The sequence below is a fragment of the Physella acuta genome, unplaced genomic scaffold, assembly GCF_028476545.2.
Source record: "Physella acuta isolate Inbredline_101_S28 unplaced genomic scaffold, ASM2847654v3 ptg002090l, whole genome shotgun sequence".
NCBI lineage: Eukaryota > Metazoa > Mollusca > Gastropoda > Physidae > Physella > Physella acuta.
In genome coordinates, this window is record NW_026733592.1 from 2,994 (window position 1) to 22,503 (window position 19,510).

Here is a 19,510-nt window from a genome sequence, read left to right on the forward strand (position 1 = left end):
AACATAATTAGAATTTTTGTAAAAGATGATATTTTTTTAAAAATTGTGTTTAATGAACATGCCGACAATTATAACTATCAGTTTGAAAAATGAAAATTATTTCCCAATACTTTAAGTATTTATTTTTTAACTCATAAATTTAGACAATGATCAATTTAATAATAATACACTTTAATCCATCAAAGTTTCAATTTTTTGGTTTTTTGTTATATTTTTTTGTAATCCACGACATTTTACAAACAAACATTTTACAAACTAACATACAGAATTGAACTCTATATATATTAGATATGTGTGTAAGATATTATACGTCGATGTCATACACATACATCAATCATAGAGCACTGCCTATAATGATTGTTCATTGTATAGCTGCTTACATGGATCATGTTTGACATTGTGAACTTTTTTTTTTTGTTTTTTTTTTTAGGCAAATATTCGTTTGGCTCCCTATAGATGAAACGTGGAATTCATTAACGGCTTACCTGAGTCCCGGCATGCACAGGGCGTATTCCGTGAACTCTTACCACTTTGGCATGTATCTGTTCGGCAGGGTAGCGTCGGCAGCCTACGTACAAGCAGCAGGATTCATCAGTGCCAAGTTGGACGTGGTAGGATGTAGTGTTTGTTTTTGGCTGTTTTTTTTTTTTTTTTTGTTTCACATCGGAAACTTTCGAGAGAGTTGGAGGGTGGAGGGCATTTAAAGTTCCGTGGGTCGGACATGTTAAAGCATATATTTTCTTTATGAGGTCTCTCTTCCCCCCCCCCCCCCCCCACAGAGATTGCTGGAATAAGTTAGTAGGATTTAGATAAATTGTTTATTATTATTAAAATTTGATTTCAGCAGCAAGGTAAAAAAAATAGATTTCAGCTGCCCAGGAAAAAAAATTAGATTTCAGCATCCCAGGAAAAAAAATTAGATTTCAGCAGCCCAATAAAAAGAAGGTTTATTTTCTTTCCACAGGTACCCTGTACCGTCGGAATCCCCATCAAGGAAGATTTCATCGACAACGACTGCGACGGGCTACTGGACGAGGAAGTGCGAAATGGCAAAGGTGAACGTTTGAACACGGTTTAATGGGAGATTGCCGTCAGGGTGATTGGCGACTGGGCGATTTCCGATGGAGCGATTTCCGACAGGGCTATTTCCGACTGGGCGGTTTCTGATCGGGCGATTTCCGACTGGGCGATTTCCGACTGGTCGATTTCCGATGTGGATTACCAGTTGACACGCAATACAGAAGGGAATCCCTTCCTCCACTACAGTTAAGAACGAAGAAGAAGAAGAAGAAATGATCATCAGCCAATTATGTACAAAGCACTTTATAAATATAGTTCCCTATTATTCTCTGCTCCAACTCACAACATCAAAACTCTATGTCACCCTCCGGTTACGTGGTGGCCGAGCTGTAGAGAGCTTGCAAACCCGAAAGTCTCGAGTTCGAATCTAGGTGCAAAGTTAGTAGAACGTCCACCCACCTCTGATGGGTACCTAACGTGCGTTAGAGAAAGAAAAGACGGCTGGGCATAGTGTTGACTACACTATCTCTTCATATGTCGAGGTCACAGAAACAGGTGAACTTTACTTAATCTGCAACGTAAACCATCTTGTCTGAAATGGAACTTTACTTTTTACCCGCCGGTATTTAACTAGTCTATATTAACTACAGACCTAGTTGGTACACACCTAGTTGGTACACACCTAGTTGGTACACACCTAGTTGGTACACACCTAGTTGGTACACACCTAGTTGGTACACACCTAGTTGGTACACACCTAGTTGGTACACACCTAGTTGGTACACACCTAGTTGGTACACACCTAGTTGGTACACACCTAGTTGGTACACATCTAGTTGGTACACACCTAGTTGGTACACACCTAGTTGGTACACATCTAGTTGGTACACACCTAGTTGGTACACACGTAGTTGGTACACACCTAGTTGGTACACACCTAGTTGGTACACACCTAGTTGGTACACACCTAGTTGGTACACACCTAGTTGGTACACACCTAGTTGGTACACACCTAGTTGGTACACACGTAGCTGGTACACACCTAGTTGGTACACACCTAGTTGGTACACACGTAGCTGGTACACACCTAGTTGGTACACACCTAGTTGGTACACACCTAGTTGGTACACACCTAGCTGGTCTAGTTGGTACACACCTAGTTGGTACACACCTAGTTGGTACACACCTAGTTGGTTCACACCTAGTTGGTACACACCTCGTTGGTACACACCTAGTTGGTACACACCTAGTTGGTACACACCTAGTTGGTTCACACCTAGTTGGTTCACACCTAGTTGGTACACACCTAGCTGGTCTAGTTGGTACACACCTAGTTGGTACACACCTAGTTGGTACACACCTAGTTGGTACACACCTAGTTGGTACACACCTAGTTGGTACACACCTAGTTGGTACACACCTAGTTGGTACACACCTAGTTGGTACACACCTAGTTGGTACACACCTAGTTGGTTCACACCTAGTTGGTACACACCTAGTTGGTACACACCTAGTTGGTCTAGTTGGTACACACCTAGCTGGTACACACCTAGTTGGTCTAGTTGGTACACACCTAGTTGGTACACACCTAGTTGGTACACACCTAGTTGGTTCACACCTAGTTGGTACACACCTCGTTGGTACACACCTAGTTGGTACACACCTAGTTGGTACACACCTAGTTGGTTCACACCTAGTTGGTTCACACCTAGTTGGTACACACCTAGCTGGTCTAGTTGGTACACACCTAGTTGGTACACACCTAGTTGGTACACACCTAGTTGGTACACACCTAGTTGGTACACACCTAGTTGGTACACACCTAGTTGGTACACACCTAGTTGGTACACACCTAGTTGGTCTAGTTGGTACACACCTAGTTGGTACACACCTAGTTGGTACACACCTAGTTGGTACACACCTAGTTGGTACACACCTAGTTGGTACACACCTAGTTGGTACACACCTAGTTGGTACACACCTAGTTGGTTCACACCTAGTTGGTACACACCTAGTTGGTACACACCTAGTTGGTCTAGTTGGTACACACCTAGTTGGTACACACCTAGTTGGTCTAGTTGGTACACACCTAGTTGGTACACACCTAGTTGGTACACACCTAGTTGGTACACACCTAGTTGGTCTAGTTGGTACACACCTAGTTGGTACACACCTAGTTGGTACACACCTAGTTGGTACACACCTAGTTGGTACACACCTAGTTGGTACACACCTAGTTGGTACACACCTAGTTGGTACACACCTAGTTGGTACACACCTAGTTGGTACACACCTAGTTGGTACACACCTAGTTGGTACACACCTAGTTGGTACACACCTAGTTGGTACACACCTAGTTGGTACACACCAAGTTGGTACACACCTAGTTGGTCTAGTTGGTTCACACCTAGTTGGTACACACCTAGCTGGTACACACCTAGTTGGTACACACCTAGTTGGTACACACCTAGTTGGTACACACCTAGTTGGTACACACCTAGTTGGTTCACACCTAGTTGGTACACACCTAGTTGGTACACACCTAGTTGGTTCACACCTAGTTGGTCTAGTTGGTACACACCTAGTTGGTACACACCTAGTTGGTACACACCTAGTTGGTACACACCTAGTTGGTACACACCTAGTTGGTACACACCTAGTTGGTACACACCTAGTTGGTACACACCTAGTTGGTACACACCTAGTTGGTACACACCTAGCTGGTACACACCTAGTTGGTACACACCTAGTTGGTACACACCTAGTTGGTACACACCTAGTTGGTACACACCTAGTTGGTCTAGTTGGTTCACACCTAGTTGGTACACACCTAGCTGGTACACACCTAGTTGGTACACACCTAGTTGGTACACACCTAGTTGGTACACACCTAGTTGGTACACACCTAGTTGGTACACACCTAGTTGGTACACACCTAGTTGGTACACACCTAGTTGGTACACACCTAGTTGGTACACACCTAGTTGGTTCACACCTAGTTGGTACACACCTAGTTGGTTCACACCTAGTTGGTACACACCTAGTTGGTTCACACCTAGTTGGTACACACCTAGCTGGTACACACCTAGTTGGTACACACCTAGTTGGTACACACCTAGTTGGTCTAGTTGGTACACACCTAGTTGGTACACACCTAGTTGGTACACACCTAGTTGCTACACACCTAGTTGGTACACACCTAGTTGGTACACACCTAGTTGGTACACACCTAGTTGGTCTAGTTGGTACACACCTAGATGGTCTAGTTGGTACACACCTAGTTGGTCTAGTTGGTACACACCTAGTTGGTACACACCTAGTTGGTACACACCTAGTTGGTACACACCTAGTTGGTCTAGTTGGTACACACCTAGCTGGTCTAGTTGGTACACACCTAGTTGGTACACACCTAGTTGGTACACACCTAGTTGGTACACACCTAGTTGGTACACACCTAGTTGGTACACACCTAGTTGGTCTAGTTGGTACACACCTAGTTGGTACACACCTAGTTGGTACACACCTAGTTGGTCTAGTTGGTACACACCTAGTTGGTCTAGTTGGTACACACCTAGTTGGTCTAGTTGGTACACACCTAGTTGGTACACACCTAGTTGGTCTAGTTGGTACACACCTAGTTGGTCTAGTTGGTACACACCTAGTTGGTCTAGTTGGTACACACCTAGTTGGTACACACCTAGTTGGTCTAGTTGGTACACACCTAGTTGGTCTAGTTGGTACACACCTAGTTGGTCTAGTTGGTACACACCTAGTTGGTACACACCTAGTTGGTACACACCTAGTTGGTACACACCTAGTTGGTACACACCTAGTTGGTACACACCTAGTTGGTACACACCTAGTTGGTACACACCTAGTTGGTACACACCTAGTTGGTACACACCTAGTTGGTACACACCTAGTTGGTCTAGTTGGTTCACACCTAGTTGGTACACACCTAGTTGGTACACACCTAGTTGGTACACACCTAGTTGGTACACACCTAGTTGGTACACACCTAGCTGTTACACACCTAGTTGGTACACACCTAGTTGGTACACACCTAGTTGGTACACACCTAGTTGGTACACACCTAGTTGGTACACACCTAGTTGGTACACACCTAGTTGGAACACACCTAGTTGGTCTAGTTGGTTCACACCTAGTTGGTACACACCTAGTTGGTACACACCTAGTTGGTACACACCTAGTTGGTACACACCTAGTTGGTACACACCTAGTTGGTCTAGTTGGTACACACCTAGTTGGTACACACCTAGTTGGTTCACACCTAGTTGGTACACACCTAGTTGGTCTAGTTGGTACACACCTAGTTGGTACACACCTAGTTGGTACACACCTCGTTGGTACACACCTAGTTGGTACACACCTAGTTGGTACACACCTAGTTGGTCTAGTTGGTACACACCTAGTTGGTACACACCTAGTTGGTACACACCTAGTTGGTACACACCTAGTTGGTACACACCTAGTTGGTACACACCTAGTTGGTACACACCTAGTTGGTACACACCTAGTTGGTACACACCTAGTTGGTTCACACCTAGTTGGTACACACCTAGTTGGTACACACCTAGTTGGTACACAACTAGTTGGTACACACCTAGTTGGTTCACACCTAGTTGGTACACACCTAGTTGGTACACACCTAGTTGGTACACACCTAGTTGGTACACACCTAGTTGGTACACACCTAGTTGGTACACACCTAGTTGGTACACACCTAGTTGGTTCACACCTAGTTGGTACACACCTAGTTGGTACACACCTAGTTGGTCTAGTTGGTACACACCTAGCTGGTCTAGTTGGTACACACCTAGTTGGTACACACCTAGTTGGTACACACCTAGTTGGTACACAACTAGTTGGTACACACCTAGTTGGTTCACACCTAGTTGGTACACACCTAGTTGGTACACACCTAGTTGGTACACACCTAGTTGGTACACACCTAGTTGGTACACACCTAGTTGGTACACACCTAGTTGGTACACACCTAGTTGGTTCACACCTAGTTGGTACACACCTAGTTGGTACACACCTAGTTGGTACACACCTAGTTGGTACACACCTAGTTGGTACACACCTAGTTGGTACACACCTAGTTGGTACACACCTAGTTGGTACACACCTAGTTGGTACACACCTAGTTGGTACACACCTAGTTGGTACACACCTAGTTGGTTCACACCTAGTTGGTACACACCTAGTAGGTACACACCTAGTTGGTACACACCTAGTTGGTACACACCTAGTTGGTACACACCTAGTTGGTACACACCTAGTTGGTCTAGTTGGTACACACCTAGTTGGTACACACCTAGTTGGTCTAGTTGGTACACACCTGGTTGGTACACATCTAGTTGGTACACACCTAGTTGGTTCACACCTAGTTGGTACACACCTAGTTGGTACACAACTAGTTGGTCTAGTTGGTACACACCTGGTTGGTACACACCTGGTTGGTACACATCTAGTTGGTACACACCTAGTTGGTTCACACCTAGTTGGTACACACCTAGTTGGTACACACCTAGTTGGTACACACCTAGTTGGTACACACCTAGTTGGTACACACCTAGTTGGTACACACCTAGTTGGTACACACCTAGTTGGTCTAGTTGGTACACACCTAGTTGGTACACACCTAGTTGGTTCACACCTAGTTGGTACACACCTAGTTGGTCTAGTTGGTACACACCTAGTTGGTACACACCTAGTTGGTACACACCTCGTTGGTACACACCTAGTTGGTACACACCTAGTTGGTACACACCTAGTTGGTCTAGTTGGTACACACCTAGTTGGTACACACCTAGTTGGTACACACCTAGTTGGTACACACCTAGTTGGTACACACCTAGTTGGTACACACCTAGTTGGTACACACCTAGTTGGTACACACCTAGTTGGTACACACCTAGTTGGTACACACCTAGTTGGTACACACCTAGTTGGTACACAACTAGTTGGTACACACCTAGTTGGTTCACACCTAGTTGAGTTGGTACACACCTAGTTGGTACACACCTAGTTGGTACACACCTAGTTGGTACACACCTAGTTGGTACACACCTAGTTGGTACACACCTAGTTGGTTCACACCTAGTTGGTACACACCTAGTTGGTACACACCTAGTTGGTCTAGTTGGTACACACCTAGCTGGTCTAGTTGGTACACACCTAGTTGGTACACACCTAGTTGGTACACACCTAGTTGGTACACAACTAGTTGGTACACACCTAGTTGGTTCACACCTAGTTGGTACACACCTAGTTGGTACACACCTAGTTGGTACACACCTAGTTGGTACACACCTAGTTGGTACACACCTAGTTGGTACACACCTAGTTGGTACACACCTAGTTGGTTCACACCTAGTTGGTACACACCTAGTTGGTACACACCTAGTTGGTACACACCTAGTTGGTACACACCTAGTTGGTACACACCTAGTTGGTACACACCTAGTTGGTACACACCTAGTTGGTACACACCTAGTTGGTACACACCTAGTTGGTACACACCTAGTTGGTTCACACCTAGTTGGTACACACCTAGTAGGTACACACCTAGTTGGTACACACCTAGTTGGTACACACCTAGTTGGTACACACCTAGTTGGTACACACCTAGTTGGTCTAGTTGGTACACACCTAGTTGGTACACACCTAGTTGGTCTAGTTGGTACACACCTGGTTGGTACACATCTAGTTGGTACACACCTAGTTGGTTCACACCTAGTTGGTACACACCTAGTTGGTACACAACTAGTTGGTCTAGTTGGTACACACCTGGTTGGTACACATCTAGTTGGTACACACCTAGTTGGTTCACACCTAGTTGGTACACACCTAGTTGGTACACACCTAGTTGGTACACACCTAGTTGGTACACACCTAGTTGGTACACACCTAGTTGGTACACACCTAGTTGGTACACACCTAGTTGGTACACACCTAGTTGGTACACACCTAGTTGGTCTAGTTGGTACACACCTAGTTGGTACACACCTAGTTGGTACACACCTAGTTGGTACACACCTAGTTGGTACAAACCTAGTTGGTTCACACCTAGTTGGTACACACCTAGTTGGTACACACCTAGTTGGTACACACCTAGTTGGTACACACCTAGTTGGTACACACCTAGTTGGTACACACCTAGTTGGTACACACCTAGTTGGTACACACCTAGTTGGTACACAACTAGTTGGTACACACCTAGTTGGTACACACCTAGTTGGTCTAGTTGGTACACACTTAGTTGGTACACAACTAGTTGGTACACACCTAGTTGGTACACACCTAGTTGGTACACACCTAGTTGGTACACAACTAGTTGGTTCACACCTAGTTGGTACACACGTAGTTGGTACACACCTAGTTGGTACACACCTAGTTGGTCTAGTTGGTACACACTTAGTTGGTACACACCTAGTTGGTACACACCTAGTTGGTACACACCTAGTTGGTACACAACTAGTTGGTACACAACTAGTTGATACACACCTAACAATAAAGGTTAAAGTTAATCTAATTTTCGTCAGTTTTTGTTTTCTGTTTTGGCTTCTGTAAAAAATAACGAATAGAGCTTGCAAGCAGATGTGTAGGAAAATAATTCACCACAAAAACGTAGAGCAAGATTAATGAGTAAACATTTTAACATACCGATTGTATTTCTCTCTCCTCCACCCCCACCACCTCTCCCAATGTTTCCTTTTTTTGTCGCTAGACGATGATGGCGATCTCCGAACGGACGAGGATTTCGCTACAAAGTATGATGGTAAGCTCACAAGTTAATGCATAGCACACACGCACACAGTGACACTAACACAGACACACACTGCCACATACACAGACACATTGACACACAAATGTACACACAGAAACACACACGTGGACACATACATACACACACTGACACACACTTACACACACGCAGCCACATACACGGACATATATATATATATATATATATATATATATATATATATATATATATATATATATATATATATATATATATATATATATATATATATATATATATATATATATATATATATATATATATATATATATATATATTACGTCTTGTCAATCACCCCACCTCCCTGACAATTATCATCAGATATGTTAATGTTAATGTTAATGTTAATATTAATTATTAATGTTAATGTTAATGTTAATGTTAATGTTAATGTTAATGTTAATGTTAATGTTAATGTTAATGTTAATGTTAATGTTAATGTTAATGTTAATGTTAATGTTAATGTTAATGTTAATGTTAATGTTAATGTTAATGTTAATGTTAATGTTAATGTTAATGTTAATGTTAATGTTAATGTTAATGTTAATGTTAATGTTAATGTTAATGTTAATGTTAATGTTAATGTTAATGTTGATGTTAATGTTAATGTTAATGTTAATGTTAATGTTAATGTTAATGTTAATGTTAATGTTAATGTTAATGTTAATGTTAATGTTAATGTTAATGTTAATGTTAATGTTAATGTTAATGTTAATGTTAATGTTAATGTTAATGTTAATGTTAATGTTAATGTTAATGATAATGATAATGTTAATGTTAATGTTAATGTTAATGTTAATGTTAATGTTAATGTTAATGTTAATGTTAATGTTAATGTTAATGTTAATGTTAATGTTAATGTTAATGTTGATGTTGATGTTGATGTTGATGTTGATGTTGATGTTGATGTTGATGTTGATGTTGATGTTGATGTTGATGTTGATGTTGATGTTGATGTTGATGTTGATGTTGATGTTGATGTTGATGTTGATGTTGATGTTGATGTTGATGTTGATGTTGATGTTGATGTTGATGTTGATGTTGATGTTGATGTTGATGTTGATGTTGATGTTGATGTTGATGTTGATGTTGATGTTGATGTTGATGTTGATGTTGATGTTGATGTTGATGTTGATGTTGATGTTGATGTTGATGTTGATGTTGATGTTGATGTTGATGTTGATGTTGATGTTGATGTTGATGTTGATGTTGATGTTGATGTTGATGTTGATGTTGATGTTGATGTTGATGTTGATGTTGATGTTGATGTTGATGTTGATGTTGATGTTGATGTTGATGTTGATGTTGATGTTGATGTTGATGTTGATGTTGATGTTGATGTTGATGTTGATATTAATGTTGATGTTGATGTTGATGTTGATGTTGATGTTGATGTTGATGTTGATGTTGATGTTGATGTTGATGGTGATGGTGATGGTGATGTTGATATTGATGTTGATGTTGATGTTGATGTTGCTGTTGATGTTGATTTTGATGTTGATGTTGATGTTGATAATGATGTTGATGTTGATAATGATGTTGATGTTGATGTTGATGTTGATGTTGATGTTGATGTTTGTTGATGTTGATGTTAATGTTGATGTTGATGTTGATGTTGATGTTGATGTTGATGTTGATGTTGATGTTGATGTTGATGTTGATGTTGATGTTGATGTTGATGTTGATGTTGATGTTGGTGTTGGTGTTGGTGTTGGTGTTGATGTTGATGTTGATGTTGATGTTGATGTTGATGTTGATGTTGATGTTGATGTTGATGTTGATGTTGATGTGGTTGTGGGTGTGGGTGTGGCTGTGGCTGTGGCTGTGGCTGTGGGTGTGGCTGTGGATGTGGATGTGGATGTGGCTGTGGATGTGGATGTGGATGTGGATGTGGATGTGAATGTTGATGTGGATGTGGATGTGGATGTGGATGTGGATGGTGATGTGGATGGTGATAGTAATATTGAAGTTGATGTTGATGTTGTTGATGTGGATGTGGATGTGGCAGTCGATGGTAATGGTGATGTCAAGGCAACATGTACGTTCATGGTCACTGTTATGGTCCTCTTTAGTGTAAAGAATTTCAGTAGGGTGAAAATGAAGGCTAAGTACATGACTTTGGTTAGGAAGATCGCTAGGGATAGGAGGATGGGTTATTGGTATGACATGTGCTCTGTAGTGGGGTAATTACTCAAGGTGGTAATTTAGAGGAATTTATTGATCAAGGGGCTAGTGACCGAGTTGGGGTGGGGGTGGGTAACATTCTAGGCATGGGCGTGTCACATGTCGGTTCAATAGTATTTTAATTAACGAAAAAGAAAAGCGTGGGTCACTATATTAAGTATTGCATAACTTTAATTAAATTCAAAAAGGGACCCATGCTTTTTTTTAAGGCTAAACTGAAAAGCTCAAACACAAAAACAACAAGCTAATGGGTGCCTAATGGAACACGGCAATTGGAGTTAGAAATGCTTAAAATGTCAGTGTTGGGGTATGAGTGAAGGTGTTGGTCGGGTGATACAAATTATCAGATGTCCATCTCTCCTTTACGTGCAGCTTGTGACCTTGACCTCCACAGTATGCCCCGAGTTCACGTTCGGCGCCACATGTGAAAGGATCTGTGATTGCTCGCCTGCGTGCGACGCTGTAACGGGAGAATGTAGAGATTCAGCACAACCACAAGAAAAAGTCGATGTGGAAAATACGACATTACCCGTAGAATATAAATCTGCACAAGGTCGGGTCAAATGATGTGCAAGCGCATTTGGCATTTGCAGTGTAGAGGAGTGCAGTGTGAAGTGTAAAGGAGTGCAATGTGCAGTGTAGACGAGTGCAATGTGCAGTGTAGAGGAGTGCAATTTGCCGTGTAGAGGAGTGCAGTGTGCAGTGTAGAGGGTGCAATGTGCACTGTAGACGAGTGCACTGTGCAGTGTAGTGGAGTGAAGTATGCAGTCTGTAGTGTACGTATAGGAGTGCAATGTGCAGTGTAGAGAAGTGCAGTGTGCAGTGTAGAGGAGTGAAGTATGCAGTGTGTAGTGTACGTATAGGAGTGTAATGTGCATTGTAGAGAAGTGAACTGTGCGGTGTAGAGGAGGGCAATGTGCAGTGTGAAATATATGCGTACACGTCCATGAGTATGCGCGGGATTGTGATTTTGCTCATGCGCATGTGGAAGAAAATAAACACGAACATTGACACAAACATAGTCACGTGTACGGAATGAACATGAACATGAACATGAATATGAAATGAACATGAACATGAACATAAACATGAGCACAAATGAGTTTCAAATGAAGTATGTTAAGGAATGTTAAAGCATATTAGTTTAGTTATCGAAATTTACCGCCTCTTGGCAACATGCACAGAACAGAGGCAGCACACAAGAAACAAATGGGAGATAACTGCTGACACTCTAACTAAAAAATTAAACTTTTTGTTTTGTTTTTCAGGCGGTGAATTTCAACCTGCAACAAGAGCTGATTCTTCATTTAAATTCCGTGAGCATAGTTTACAGTGGTACAACTACATGTTTAAAGTCATCCCATTTTGGAATAAAAATAGGACATTTCCATTTTGCTCAATAATAGAAAGAAAACAACCAGTTTCCTGTATTTTGGGTTTACCTTGTGTTTTTTAGCGCAATTTCCATTCTGGAGAATTGCGTTTATTAATTCGTCTTTTCTGGGAATGGATGTGTGTTCGCAGCTTTAAGTCGTATCTCCTCCTCAACGAAGCAATATCGAGGACTAGTTTCAAAAGCAAATATGTTCCGACGATGATAGTGGGCCAAAAAAATTCCCGGAATTCCTTCCTGGATTTCCCAGAAAAGCCAAAAAACCTCGAAAAAATGCAGTTTTTGGCCCATATCTCGGCAACCAGACCACTTAGCCACTTGAAACATTTACCAATCGATTCCTGCCATAATTTAGAACAATATTGCCGAAGAAAGTTTTCAAAAATATCCTTTCGTTCGGTCACAAATGTTTTTTTAAACTTACATTATACATAATACACTACAGTACTATATAGCAATATATAGATATCTATTTTTCGCTATCTTTTAGATCTTGCTATAAGTTTATTTTTTTTAATTACTTATTTACTTATTAATTCAAACGTTATTTTTGTACCCTATAAATTTATTTATAATTTATATGAGAGTGATAGGGAGTTACAATTACAAGGTTTTGTTTCGCGAGGCCTAATCATTTTTTCACATTTAAAAAAAAACAATAGAGTTATAAGACTAAAAACCGTTGCGTGCCTACTGAACGTGATGGCGCAGCCATGGAACGTGATGACGCATCCATTGAACGTGATGACGAGTACATAAGGAAATTGCGCTAAAATTGTCACTAGACTTTTTAATTAACTTGTTTTTTAATTTTACTTAAAACAATTTGATATAGATTTTTAAAAATCCAACTTAGAAAAGAAAATTCAATACCTGCGATGTAATTTCAATTATTTCTTTTGCATCGTTTTTAACTAAATTAAACCTGTTATAAAATATTGTTATAGACCTTAGTAATTACTGCTACTCGTATTATAAGGAATATTATTTTAAAAAAAAACCTTTGGGGAAAATCTATAAATGCAAGGAATTTGGACTAAACATTAAGCTAAGACTTTTGTACAATCTCTAACACAATGATGTCATGCTCGATTTTGAAATCAGAGAACATGTTTCCTCTCCAGCATTCTGGGCCAAGTTAGTTATTGCCTCAGTGATAGGCCTTCTGATCGTCATCGTTGTGTTGACTTTAGTCTTCAGGTATTTAAACAAGCTTTTAGTTAACTAGTTACTATCGTTCTTTAACATGGGTCGAAACGTGCGAGCGAAATTTCGACCATTTTTACCGCACTGATTCTTTCTAAACTTAGCATACATGTCTTGAATTGTTGAGAAAAAATTGTGTTATACAATTTTTGTTAATTAGATGTTTAATTAATTGAATAATTCGATGAGCTTCTTCAAGCATTTGAATCCCATATCGATACTGAGTAGGTATAGCAATAAAGGGTAGATAGCTAAACTGCTAACCAGAGAGTCTCGAGTTCAAATCCGGGCTCGAATCAGTGAAACGTCCCTGAGTCCACCCAGCTCTTATGGGTACCAAACTTAAGTTAAGGAAACAAAGGCGGCTGGGCATTGTGCTGACCACACTATCCCTACATATGCCGAGGTCAATAAATCAGATAAACTCTACTTCATCTGTCCCATGTGTCTTGGGTACGAACGGGATTAAGAAGAAGAAGATAGCAATAAAAGTATACATGGTTAAGTATAAATTTAAATTCTACGGTTAAATTCACGTTTTACTGGCGTTTAGATCCAGAGAAAAGGTGAAGAAAAAACAGAGGGATGATAGTTACGTCTCTGACGAGAACTCCGAGAACTCTGAAAGCTCCGAGACAACGGAGAGCACCAACTAACGAGCAGAAGTTCCTCTAGAGTTACCCAGAAAGTAGGAAAGTAGGGATCTCAACTTTTTTTTATCATCTCATATTTATAACTTACATGAATGTGATGATTGATTAAACTTTTTGCTTGGCAACAATTGTAATTTGTTTTCAACCAGAGATTTTTATTCTGTCAATTTTTGTAACGTCAATAGTCTTTTTTTTGTGTTGCTTTGTAACTGTTATTAACACTTAAAACGTTTAACTGTTTTACAACAAACTGGTAAAAATTAGAATCTCAACTCACGTAGGAGGTAATTGCTCTTCATTAAGGTGTGATAATTAACGATTGTTATCATGGTAGAGTGTTACTATAGCTCAATGAAAATGGCGACATTTATGCTTCTTATGCTAGAAAATAATGGAAACATTTTGGGGAGTTTAAAACTTTAGAGTGTAGAGGTGTATATTGTTCTTTTGGCGAATTTTCCTCCATTGTAGGGTTTCTTAACCTGGGTTCGATCGAACCCCAGGAGCTCGGTGAGTCTCTCTCAGGGGTTCAGCAGAGGTCAAGACACACACCTGACTCATAATGCAAGATATGATCGAGTCATTTCAAACCATAGAGCTGGTAAGTAGCTCAACAACCAGCTATACGGCTCAATAAAACCTGCATTAGCCATATAACTGGTTGGTGACCTACTTACCAGCCCTATAGAACTATTAAGAGGGTTCAGTTATTACGCATATGAAAGTGATGGGGTTAGGGAACTCCAAAAAAGGCTAAGACCCACTTCTCGATTGTTATTTTATTTAAAATCTTGGTTAAAATTTCGTTTGATTTCATTGAGATATTCTGTCTGTGAGAGCTAAGGTTAAGGCTGTTGATTTGTTTGCGGTTATATGCATTGCGAAAAAAAAACTAGACAAGAAGATGGAACAATCAGAATATGTTTTAAGCTCACAGGCAGTAGATGACACGAAACAAATACGTGAAAATAATAGTCGTTGCGTTTAAACGAAATAAACGTTGTAAAGCGTTTTTCTGGAAATTTACTTTTGCCTGTTTTTTTAGGTCCAAATTAAAAAAAAAATTTAACACCTGTTGTCTGATTGGCTAGATGTTTGCATTAGGTATATCTTGGTTTAATTAAAAATAATATTACATACCGCAATTTATTGTGTTTTCGATCATTCATTTTTTTAATCCATTAAAATAATATATTTTCACTAAATGCATCAATTTAGTTCAGACTAACTAGAAGCCAATCATACAATTATGTGTAAGATTTGCAGTCTAAAGATCAGTTACGTTTCGGGGAGAGGTTTTGAAAAATAAACTATTTCAAAAATAAAAATGTCGGCCATCTTGGTGACCAAAATGTAAAGAAAATGTATTTTATTGTTAACTGCATTGAATCCATTCATGAGTTTTTATTAATTTGTATCTGATATTTTCTCAGGAAAATCTTCAACATTACGTTTAAGAAAATATGGACACAGAATTTTCTAAATTTCTCTCCGTACAAATTACACGGTGTTTTAGTCTTCTCTATCGTGAAAATTGCGATCCTCGTTTCCTAGTAGAACTCCTGATAAAAACAGAGAGTGGCTCCATACTTGAACTGTACCTGTTTGACCTCAACAAAATGGCTCCATACTTGAATTCCACGTGTTTAGATCAACCTAGACATTGATTTAATCTACGATCATATAATTTCACTGTTTTAAAATATGACATTTTAAACATTTTTATTTTGGTTTGTTTATTGTATGTGGCATATCCTGTAACTAAATTTTAATCCACATCTAATGCAGTATTTTCATACAAGCTTTCCAGAGCAAATCTATTTTTAAAATTTAATTAGCAATTAGCTTAGTTATTAAAAAAACTAAATTCAATAATAATAGTAAGGGGGAGAAATGAAGAGTTTTTTTTTTATTATTAGCTAAAGCACGCTCAGCCAACTGATGGCCGTGAACTATTTGTAACGGTTGATTTATTTCTTGTTGGAGCGTGGATTTCGATGGAGCGGATTCTTTTCTATTAGAGATTACAAGAAGCTGATTGGTATTTAAAGCAAATATTTTAGTCGTGGCCTATGTGGTGTCAATATAAAACACTTTTACAAATACTAATGTTTTAAATGTACTGAAAAATTACATAAAAGTATCAATTTAGTTTTATTTTGTTTTTATTTTCGTTGCATCTAAAAGCTTATTGCTGTAAAGGTTTTTCATTTATATTAAAATAACCGAAAAAAAATGTCTGTAATTAGTGACTCAATGATACGCTACATTTAATGGTTTTAAAAAAAATTAAAAAAGCAATATATTTTTCTTAAATTAAAATTAGTCTTTTCTTTTTTTCGAGCTTTTTGCAAAAGAAACCGTTTTTTTAATGTTGCCAATTTTATGGGTACCAAAATATGAAATCGACGCCCTTCTGTGTTATTGTATAGGAGTGTCTCATTAAGCGCTTTTCTAACGTTACTGTAGTTGTGATTTTTGTGTGGTCCATGAATTAGTGACATCATTAATTGGTGTTGATTAAATTTATTGGTGGACATAGAGGTGTACATCTGTTAATTACTGCATGCTAGTACAATTTTTTTCTTACATATGTTTGTGTTTATACTGTAGTTGTTTTATAATAAATAAAACAAAATAAAAACTGAAATTGATGTTTTTAATAAAAAAAATTTTAAAAATGCTGTTTTACTAGTGACCAAAAAATTTTTTTTAATAAAATACAAAGTCAACCGAACGAGAACACTACAAAAACGTAAATACAACGCAAAAAAATGGCTGCTCTAACGATATCAAGATTAACGATTAAAAACTTGGATTCGGAGAAACAACGAATTAGATTAAACTGCATGGGACGCTGGGAACGTTCTCACCGTCTTAAAGAGATTATTTTATAGGCTCATGGAACTTCCGCTCTGAAAGGATTATGACACGAGTGGTCTGACAGTCGGATACAGAGTTTCTTCCAGGCATCTTTTCGGGGGGGGGGGGGGGAATGTCTATCCCCCGAATGAAATAGAAATTTTATATAAAATATATTTATATAAAATATGTCCGCCATCCCGGAAAATTGAGTCCCTTCCAAAAAAAATTTCAAGTTACCCCCCCCCCCCCCCACCGGTGAAAAAAAAGGCTGAAAGAATCACTGGTCGGATATGGATGCTTTAGTTGAGTGTCTTACTTATGGCAAAACAGAGAAAAATGATGCGCAGTAAACAAAGTAGAATGGTGCGCACACAATAATAAGCATAGATGTAACGCACCTTAATAAACGGATTTAATGTATTGACACAGAAGAAAAAAAAAACATTGTTTGTTTTCTTTTGTTAACTTCGAAGAAATTCACAGAAAATATGGATAACAGAAACGTAAATATTCGCAATTGGTTTTAGAGTTAGAGCAGATTTTGAACTAGCTGGCGAAACTTTTCTGTAGACACCCAAATATCAGAGGCAGTGCTGATCGCTCATCCCTCAGTAAAGACTAGATCTATCTAGATCTAGATCTAGATCTACTCAGGATTACAGATTAGCATCCTAATCCAGTTAGAACGAGATTCTACAGTATAGTCATCCTATGGAACCCATGATGGGAGACATCTACTATTTGCAAATGTTTATGACGTCTTTGTGATGGGCTGTGTAGGGTCAGTAGAAAAAAGACATTTTATTTATTTTATTTATAGGTAATAGGTAGGTCTTGTAAGAACTTATACATCTTTTTCTTTTCCTAGTTTCTTAACTTTAACCCTAATTATATTAATTGCAAACCCTCAAAAGCGATACTTCCAGAAAGAAAGCTCGATACAGTTCGATACAGATCACAACGATCAAGATCTAAGTGATTTAAGCTTTAAAATACACTTCTTTCTACAGCTCTATTTTTAACTTTTGCAATCTTTAATCAGAGTTCAAATGCTTTATAATATCCCTGAGTTAATCCAACTCTGATGGGTACCTGACCCGTATTGAGGAAAGTAAAATCGGCAGAGCATAGTGCTGACCACACTGTTCTTTCATATGTCGAGGACACAAACATTTGTAAACTCTACTTCACTTGCCCCACGGACCGTAATGCTTGTAATTAATCTAATTAATACTAATAGTTTCGCTGTCTGTCTATCTATCTATCTGACAAGAACGCTCTAGAGAAAACACAAGGAAAATAAAAACATGCATAGTATTTCGAAAAACGAAGTATGACGTCGACACATTTAGCGCACAGAGTAGAAAATAATCTCAAACCCAGAGAGTGCTCAAAGTTATATGACGTCATTGATTTTCGCGTTAACATTGAATAAAAAGGAAATGTTGTCTAATCTTAATGGTTTGCGTGAAGAGTTTCTTGCATACAATTCTTCGGGTAGGGGCGAAGCCCCACCCCCCGCGTAAGAACGTCTGAGCCCCCCCCCCCTCGGGGAGGGGGCGGACACTGGAAAAAGTATATAATTATATTTCGTTGAATGGGACGGTAGACATGTTTTTTTTTTGGGGGGGGGGGGGGGGTGGGGGGGTGGGGGGGGGGGGGTGGTGTGTGTGGGGGGTGGGGTGGTTTTAGTTTAGACTTTTTCCTCCCCAGAGAGGGGTGGGGGGTACTTGAAATTTTCGGGGGCGGGGGTAGAATTTTCGGGGAAGGGGCGGACACTGGAAAAAGTATATAATTATATTTCGTTGAATGGGACGGTAGGCATGTATTTTTTTGGGGGGGGGGGGGGGTGGAGGGGTGGGGGGGGGGTGGTGTGTGTGGGGGGGGGCGGTGTGTGGAGGGGGTGGTGTGTGTGGGGGGGGTGGGTTGGTTTTAGTTTAGAGAAAAGAGACAGCACTATCAAGCTAGCGCCCGGTGTATCCTTCCTCAACGGGCCATTTTTCTCGTCTATAATAATAGTTTCGCTGTCTGTCTATCTGACAAGAACGCTCTGTCTGACAAGAACGCTTTGTCTGACAAGAACGCTCTAGAGAAAACACAAGCAAAATAAAAACATGCACAGTAATTCGAAAAACGAAATATGACGTCGACACATTTAGCGTAGAGTAGAACATAATCTCAAACCAGAGAGTGCACACAGTAAAATGACGTCATTGATTATCGCGTAAACATTGAAAAAAAGGAAATGTTGTCTAATCTAAATGGTTTGCGTGAAGAGTTTCTTGCATACAATTCTTCGGGTAGGGGCGAAGCCCCACCCCCCGCGTAAGAACGTCTGAGCCCCCCCCCCCCCCT

At 39.7% G+C, this 19,510-nt stretch overlaps 1 long non-coding RNA gene across 1 annotated transcript; it reads left to right on the plus strand.

Annotated features, from left to right (window-relative positions):
- Positions 1–542: 542 nt before the first annotated feature.
- On the plus strand, positions 543–8,787 carry LOC131932108 (uncharacterized). The gene is made up of 3 exons (XR_009384463.1): positions 543–611; positions 965–1,055; positions 8,777–8,787. It is a non-coding gene; the product is annotated as an uncharacterized LOC131932108 (long non-coding RNA).
- Positions 8,788–19,510: the final 10,723 nt, after the last annotated feature.